The following is a 9172-nucleotide window of genomic DNA, read 5'->3' as shown; positions in this document are numbered from 1 at the left end:
TTCACTCGCTAAAAACCAAAGCTGGGAACATTAGTGAAATACCATCGATGGTACACAGGCGTGCCACCCATGCCCTTGCACCATCCATAGCACTGCTGTTCAACAAATCCCTAGAGTGTCATACCTTCCCTGATATCCTTAAAAAAGCAAGAGTAACGCCAGTTCATAAAGGAGGTAACACGGCAGACATAAATAATTACAGACCCATATCGAATCTACCTATATTATCAAAATTATTTTTTTTTTTTTTACAAACAGCTCTACTCCAATCTTGTAAAATTCAATATACTAAGTCCCTGTCAGTTTGGCTTCCGCTCCCAAAAGAGTACCAATGATGCTATTGTTAGTCTGCTTGACTTAATCTTCTCAGCCCTTGACAAAAGTGAGTTTCCAATTGAACTCTTCATCGGCCTGAGAAAGGCCTTTGATACTGTTAACCATAACTACCTCTTACTTAAATTCCACCATTATGGAATCCGTGGCCTTGCCCTAAACTATATCCGATCCTATCTTAGTAACAGACACCAATATGAAGCCATCAATGATATAACCTCTCCCACTCTACCACTTAATTACCGTAAAGGTGCCACAGAGCAGCATCCTAGGACCCTCCTGTTTCTTATATACATCAATGATCTCCCTAATGTCTCTAACATACTTAAACCTATATTGTTGGCTGATGATACTACTCATCTACTCTGACCCCAACCCACTCCTGTTAAATAATGTTGTAAACAATTAATTAAAAAAAGTCTACTTGTGGATGTCAACCAACAAACCTCACACAAAACATAGAAAAGACCTACTATATCTTATTTGGAAACAAATCAACAAATGCAATTCAGCTTCAGATAGATAATGTAAACATTAGCAATAAAAATGATGGAAAGTTTCTTAGCCTATACTTAGACAAGAGACTCAACTTCCGCACCCATATACAACACATAACTAAAAAGGTTTCTAAAACAGTTGGTATACTGTTTAAGATCAGATATTATGTACCCTACTCTGCTCTCCTCTCACTCTATTATGCACTTATCTATCCCTATCATTCTTATGGCGTTTGTGCTTGGGGTTCAACCTCTGCAAACTACCTCAAGCCCATCATCATCCAGTAAAAATCTGCTATCAGGACAATAAATAACTCTACCTTCAGACAACACACAGCTCCCTTGTTCAAATCCTTAAACATGCTAAACAAATTCACTCCATACATTCTCCTGTGTAAATTACGTTTATAAAGCCCTTTTTCTAACTGCAAACCCTGTTCTGAAACTCTTCCTGGACAGATGTAATAGAACACATGGCCACGTCCCCACCAGACATAAATATCTCTTTGATATCCCCAGAGTCAAACTTAATCTATGTAAACACTCTATGTAAATAAAGGGACCTAGTCTATGGAACTCACTCCCTTATAATGATTTGAAAAGCTGTCCAACTTCTGCCATATTCAAAAATAAAACCAAAAAGTACCTGTAGTACTTTTTAAGTACGAGGGAGTAATGCGCAAAGCGTCCCTCACCTGTGACGTCACAGCGTCACCTGACGCCATATCAACACATCGGCCATTTTGTCGTCAGTTCAGTCATGGCGAGGACTAACCCTTCATGCAAACTGCACCTACTATCAAGAAGAAGAAGATTTTGTGTTCCACCGATAGTATTATCGTAAGTAAGCACTTATATTTTATATTTTATTAAATTAATTGATTCTATTTTTCTGTAATAAAGGTCCAAAGGGTTGTTAAGGAACAAGGGTGTAGCGATACCGACGCTCAGTGCGCTCAACTCACACCAAAGTATCACCTGTGTAGCTTCTGTAATTAGTGTTAATTAGTTATGCTATAAGATAATGAAGCGAGTATAAGATTAACTCGCTACAAGGGTACTGTGTTGGGAGGTGAGGGCTGTTACTGGTGTCTGTGGGGATGTGAGGACTTGTACCAACCACTATCACCACCAGTACCTTGTCTTGCATCCTGCTTAGTATTCCTATTGAGATATGAAGTATTATTGCATTCATATAATTATTCATTCATTGTCATTACTATTTTTATGGGCTATGTTCTGTTACCCTAATGCTTTTTACCCCTGGGCATGTCCATTTACTCTCCAGCCCTTCACAAGCCACTGCTGCACCCCCTCCATGCCCATACTTACTGTGCTTATTCTTACAGGACTGCACTGCATTATGTGGTGCTCACTGCCTGGACACCTTGATACATGCATTATAGGGTTCTGGTAGTTGTTCTACTCACCAAGCCCTTCCAAGGCCAGGCTTGACATGTGAGAGCTTGGTCCAACAGGCTGTTGCTTGGACAGGCCCCTCAGGCCCACATATCCACCACAGCCTTGTTTGTCCGGCACTTCAAAATCAAATGTTTATTTACGTAAGGTACATACATATTTTTAGGTAAGGTACTCTTTATTTGGGTAAATTTATCTTCGTAGTATTTAGCTTTGGCTCGTCTAATTATCTTGGATAGCAATAACGAGTAATTCTTTGAGAATTCTTTGGAGACAATTCCTAACCTATACTTCTCCCAACCTATACTTCTTCTCAAGGTCATCTTCACTTCTTGAAGATGTTCAGGTTTTCTCTTGAAGATGTCGACGGTTGTTCCAGCAATACTGTATTTCTTTTATTGCTGAAAACCTGTTTTCAGCCATAAAAAAATAATCCTGAATCCAGAAAAAAATCCCTTTTGTATCGTCTGGAAATTTTCAAATATTGCTGATCAAACCTGAGTCTAAATTATTTGTATATATTATGAATTACAGAGGTCCCAGGACAGGGTTTTTAGGCACTCCACTTACATTTTCCCACTCTGACTTAACCCCCATTTATACAAACTCAGTCTTATCTTTTAGCTAATAATTTATTGTACACACCATACTCAGCCTGTGTAGGGTAGTTTATTGTGCATGTGTAGTATATATATTTGTGTAGTATATTTGGTATATTTAATGCCTCTAACCTCTCCTCATAGTTCTTGTCCTTCAGTTCTGGGAGCCACTTAGTAGCATGTCTTTGCACCTTTTCCAGTTTGTTTATGTGCTTCTTAAGATATGGGCACCATACAACCGCTGCATATTCCAACTTTGGTCTAACAAAAGTCGTGAACAATTTCTTGAGTATTTCGCCATCCATGCATTTAAAAGCTCTGAATATTATCCTTTACCTGCAATTGGTTGTTGCTGTATTTATAGAATATGATTTGTTCTACTTTACATTTGTTTGTTCCTTTTTTTCAAAATTTCTTTCTGCCTCTCTCCTCACTGCCGTGTAGTTGTTTCTCTTTGTATTACTGGTATGTTTGGGGGTTTGGCCTCTTCGTATATTGATTCCATTTTTGTGTCTTTTGGTCTCTGTCCGTCTTGAAATTTCAGTTGAACAAATCCTGTTTCCTAGTTCTGCATCTTTGTTTTGGTATAAATGTTTTTGTTCCTTTATCATATATTTCACAAAATTGACATACTGTGCATTAATTCATCTCAATTACTTCCTTTCCTAACAGCAAGCCTTTCCAGTAAAATTCTTTGAATTCTTTTCTGACTTCTGGCCTAATGTTTGTTTTATCCTAGTGTGTATGATGCCTAGCGTGTGTCTGGTGCCTGTTGTGTTAAACCGAAGATAAATGCATAAGTATAGGTCAGTAATTTCTCCAGCTTTGAAAGGGGCTTTCATTATGCAGCAGTATTCCACTCTAGAGAGCACTAGCGTCTTGAAAACTATCATCATCGGTATAGCATCTCTAGTGTGAAAAGTTCTTGTTATCTATCCTGTCATTTTTCTTGCAGTTGTGACGGCTACTTTATTGTGTTCTTTAAATGTAAGGCCTTCTGACATCAGTACACCCAAATCCTTTACGTTGCTTTTCCGTTCAATGTTATGATTTGACTGAGTTTTGTAAGTGGTTTCCGTTTTTATATTTTTTATTTTTTCCGTAGCGCATGAGCTGAAACTTATGTTCGTTAATCACCATGTTATTTTCTGTAGCCCATAGAAAGACCTGATTTACATCTGATTGGAGGTTTGCCGTGTCCTCTATGTTGCCTACTCTCGTGAAGATTCTAGTGTCATCTGCAAAGGATGATCAAGTACTATAGGTTGTGTCCTTGTCTATGTCCGATATGAGGATGAGAAAAAGTATTGGAGCAAGCACAGTACGCTTGGGGACTGAGCTCTTTACGGTTGATGGTCCAGATTTTATTTTGTTGACTACTACACATTGGGTTCTATTAGTCAGGAAGTTGTATATCTATCTGCCTATTTTTCCGGTAATTCCTTTTGAACGCATTTTATGTGCAATAACACAATGGTCACATTTGTCAAAGGCTTTTTTTTGTCAAAGCGTTTTGTTTGTCTTCCATGGCATCTAGTGCCATGTCAGAGTGGTCCAGCAACTGTGATAGGCAAGAGCGCCCTGTTCTGAAACCATGTTGTCTGGGGTTATGGAGATGCTGTGATTCCATGTATTTTGTGATCTTACTTCTTAGCATTCTCTCAAAGATTTTTATGATGTGCGATGTTAGTGCTATCGGTCTGTAGTTTTTTGCCTCTGCCTTATTTCCTCCTTTATGGGGCGGTGCTATCTCTGCGGTTTTTAGTATGTCAGGGACAATGCCAGTATCTTGGCTTTGTCTCCAAAGAATGTGAAGGGCCTGCGATAACGTTTTTTACAGTTCTTGATGAATATAGAGTTCCAAGAGTCAGGGCCTGGTGCAGAGTGCATAGGCATACTGTCTATGGCTTCTTCAAAATCCAGTGGGGATAGGATCACATCTGATTTATGATTTGATGTTGGTATCATATCCATGAAAAATTCATTTGGGTTATCAATCAGATGGATGGAGAGCTACACTCGTGGTGTCCCATTTTCCCAGCACTCTTTGTCATATAATGCTTTGAAACTTTTGACGGATTTGGCCTCCACCACCTTCTCACCTAACATGTTCCAACCGTTTACCATTCTGTTTGCAAAAGTGAATTGTCTTACATTTCTTCGGCATCTTTGTTTAGTTCGTTTAAATCTATAACCTCTTGTTCTTGAAATTCCAGGTCTCGGGAAATCTTCCCTATCAAGTTTATCAATTCCTGTTACTGTTTTGTACGTAGTGATCATATCTCCTCTTTTCCTTCTGTCTTCTAGTTTGGAATATTTAATGCCTCTAATGTCTCCTCATAAATCCTGCCCTTCAGTTTTGGCATGAATGTTTGTGTGCCTTCATCGTATATTTTGCAAAATATGGAATACATCTCATTTACTTTACTTTAAGAATATGGTTCGATCAATTAAAAACCCTCTTGTTCAAATTGCAAAGAGACTGAAAGAGATGCAGCATGCTCAATGGATTATATATTAGTGATTATTATTAGGATTATATATTAGTGAATCATATTAGTGATTCAATTATTATGGTCATAAATTCACTTAAAAATGTAAATTTTAAGTTAAAAAATTTTAACCAAAAAACTTGATATTTTTCATATTTGGAACCATTCCATAATCCCAAGCATAAATGATTATATTTCTATCACTTGCTCTTAAGATTGTTTCATTTAATAGAGGTTGGGCATAATTGTTCTCTGCTGCTAATAGAACTGACTGACTTAGCTATAGGAAAATGTAAAATTAATTGGTTTATCCATTACAGTATTTTGCAGTTTATTTCATGATCCTGTGCTTAATACTTGCATAAATAGTAGATTACAAAATGCATTTTTATATCATTAGTATTGAATAATAATAATGCAAATAATTGACTTATAAATGATGTACAATTAATTGGTAGGTGATATTATATTATTAATATTTTTTCATTCTTGCAAAGCCTTAACAAAGTCATTAACATGTTAATATAAACTTGATCACCTTCCACTTATTTTCTCATGTGCTACCTACATGTACAAAACCTTATTCCTAAATGCATATTTTGTTCTGAAACTTGTCCTTTATATGTTGTGTATCACCATCTCTGGAGAGTTTTATCTGATTGATGTATAAATTACTTTTAATTTTACAGAATATTATTGTTATACTGAATTTATTATTATATAAATAACTTAATTTTACAGAATCATCTATCAACGCACATCCACAAGTTGAGGAGGAGGATGTGACCTTCCAGATGTCTGAAGTACTGAAACAGGCACCAAACAGGCCTGGTGGATCTAGGTACAAGGTAAAATAATTTAATTTTTTTTTTTTTTTTTTTTTACTAATTGTCCGATATATATATATATATATATATATATATATATATATATATATATATATATATATATATATATATATATATATATATATATATATATATATATATATATATATATATATATATATATATATATATATATATATATATATATATATATAATGTGTCGTACCTAGTAGCCAGAACGCACATCTCAGCCTACTATGCAAGGCCCGATTTGCCTAATAAGCCAAGTTTTCTTGAATTAATGTTTTTTCGACTACCTAACCTAACATTTTCAGCTACCTAACCTATCCTATAAAGATAGGTTAGGTTCGGTCATATATCTCTATTAATTTTAACTCCAATAAAAAAAGAATTGACCTCATACATAATGAAATGGATAGCTTTATCATTTCATAAGAAAAAAAATAGAGAAAATATATTAATTCATGAAAACTTGGCTTATTAGGCAAATCGGGCCTTGCATAGTAGGCTGAAAAGTGCGTTCTGGCGACTAGGTACGACATATATATATATATATATATATATATATATATATATATATATATATATATATATATATATATATATATATATATATATATATATGTCGTACCTAGTAGCCAGAACGCACTTCTCAGCCTACTATGCAAGGCCCGATTTGCCTAATAAGCCAAGTTTTCATGAATTAATTGTTTTTCGACTACCTAACCTACCTAACCTAACCTAACCTAACTTTTTCGGCTACCTAACCAAACCTAACCTATAAAGATAGGTTAGGTTAGGTTAGGTAGGGTTGGTTAGGTTCGGTCATATATCTACGTTAATTTTAACTCCAATAAAAAAAAATTGACCTCATACATAATGAAATGGGTTGATTTATCATTTCATAAGAAAAAAATTAGTGAAAATATATTAATTCAGGAAAACTTGGCTTATTAGGCAAATCGGGCCTTGAATAGTAGGCCAAAAAGTGAGTTCTGGCTACTAGGTACGACATATATATATATATATATATATATATATATATATATATATATATATATATATATATAATATCTCTATCACATCTATATCACTTTGTGCTTTAGCCCTGGTGGAGCTTGGTCCACCAGGCTGTTGTTTGGAGTGGCCCGCAGATCCACATACAGTCTGCATATGATATACAGTCTGTTGATCAATTAAACTACAGTAGTTAGTTTTTATCATCCGAATGCACCAATATGTGTTCATTCTTCCCAGATGAAGGAACTAGGTAATATTCATCATCTGAATGCACCATCTGATGCTTTAACACACTCATGATACACGAGAGGTTTAAAAAACTTTTAAAACTTTTAAAACTTTTTGACCTATGTATTTAAAAGCAATTCTAAAGTTAAAAAGTGTAGCATAGGCCCCTCGCAGAATGTTCTTAATATGATCCTCAGGTTATAGTTTTCTATCTAAAACCACCCCTAGATCTCTTTCTTGATCAGAATTCTTTATAGATCTCAGTGGCTCGATCATAGAAACTGCTCTAAATCCTTGTTGGCCTGGATTGTGGAGGTCATTGGTCTCTATAAAACTAGTAATCTGACTCCTGATCACTCTCAAATAATTTTATTATGTGGGATGTTAGTGCAACTGGTCTATAATTCTTTGCCAATGCTTGTGTTGTGTTGTGTTGTTTTGGTAGTGATGTGCAATGTGTTGTTTTGGTAGTGATTCGTCCAGTTCTGGTAGTAGTGCGGTTGTTGTGTAGTGTAGTACTTGTGTGCTTGTTAATGACTTGTATTCCAGTCTTGTGGGTATCTCCTTTCCCCTACGGGCCAACTGCTTTGTTCTTACCTAGCATTTTGCTTTGTTTGGGTATGAATGTTTGTGTGCCGTATATTTTGCAAAATTTGCCATATATCTCATTATTTACTCCTCTGCCTAGCAACAAGTCTGTCTAATTATACTCATTAACTGTTTTTCAAAGTTCCCCATAGTGTCCTTTATTGAAATCGAGTTCATGAACCGTTTCAATGTTCTTATTTTCTTCTAGATTATATCTTAAAGTATATTTAAATGTTATTGTTATTAAATGTTATTGTGACATTGCATTGCAATTGAGCTATGTTGTTTACCATACCGTTCATTTCGTGAGTATAAGTATAGATGCCACACTTGTGACAGGTAAAACCATGCCTTTTTTGAAAAACAGCACCGTCTGTTGCACGTAAGAGCAACCCACACTATATTATGTTGCGATATTATTTCAATATTTCCGATTGTATTGATAATTTGAATTTTCATAGATTTCAATTTATTTTCATTTCGATTTAATAATTTTGTGTGACATTGCATTGAAATTGAGCTGTGTTGTTTACCATACTGTTCATTTCATGAGTATAGTTTATTTTTTTATTTTTTTCATTTCATTTTTTTAGCTGTTCTTATTTTTCAGTGATGGGAATATCAGATCATTTGATGTTCCCAATTTTCTGATGGAAGCATCAGACCATTATAGAATGCATCGGATGAGGTAGTTTGGAATGGTGGGGAGGACGAGAGGGGGGTATGGTGGGGAAGACGAGGGGACAGAGGAGAGGGTAATGGTGGGGAGGACGAGGGGACTGGGGAGTTGGGGATGGTGGGGACAGGGGAATGCTGGGGAGGACAAAGGGACAGGTGAATGGGAGATGGTGGGGGAGGAAGAAGGACAGGGGAGGGGAAAATGGTAAGGAGGACGATGGGACAGGGAAGTGGGAATAGTGGGGATGATGTGGGGACAGGGAAGTGGGAAGGACGAGAGGACTGTGGAATGGGGAATAGCAAAGTGAATTATAATTATATATATTAATTAATTCTTATAAATTTCCAGAAGCCTGTATCAACACCCACACTAATGCAACTGAAAGAGATGTTGAGACAAGTATTGCTGATATGTTGAAGAACGCCCCAAACAAACTCGGTGGAAACAGATACAAGGTAAAGTTTGCCAA

At 36.0% G+C, this 9172-nt stretch overlaps 1 long non-coding RNA gene across 3 annotated transcripts in view; it reads left to right on the top strand.

Annotated features, from left to right (window-relative positions):
• The first annotated feature begins 1570 nt into the window (after window positions 1–1570).
• The window catches only part of LOC138361690 (uncharacterized), a 9839-nt gene continuing 2237 nt past the window's right edge, over window positions 1571–9172 (top strand). Inside the window, exons 1-3 of one of the 3 annotated variants that reach the window (XR_011227111.1) lie at window positions 1571–1670; window positions 6082–6188; window positions 9052–9158. This is a non-coding gene — a long non-coding RNA (uncharacterized lncRNA). Of the gene's footprint in view, window positions 1671–2253; window positions 2416–6081; window positions 6189–9051; window positions 9159–9172 lie in introns of those variants that run through there. The other 2 variants (XR_011227110.1, XR_011227112.1) reach the window with 2 other exon arrangements.

This window comes from Procambarus clarkii, unplaced genomic scaffold (assembly GCF_040958095.1).
Source record: "Procambarus clarkii isolate CNS0578487 unplaced genomic scaffold, FALCON_Pclarkii_2.0 HiC_scaffold_611, whole genome shotgun sequence".
Lineage (NCBI taxonomy): Eukaryota > Metazoa > Arthropoda > Malacostraca > Decapoda > Cambaridae > Procambarus > Procambarus clarkii.
Note: the sequence above shows the minus strand (reverse complement) of the source record. Positions and strands in the feature narration are given on the sequence as shown.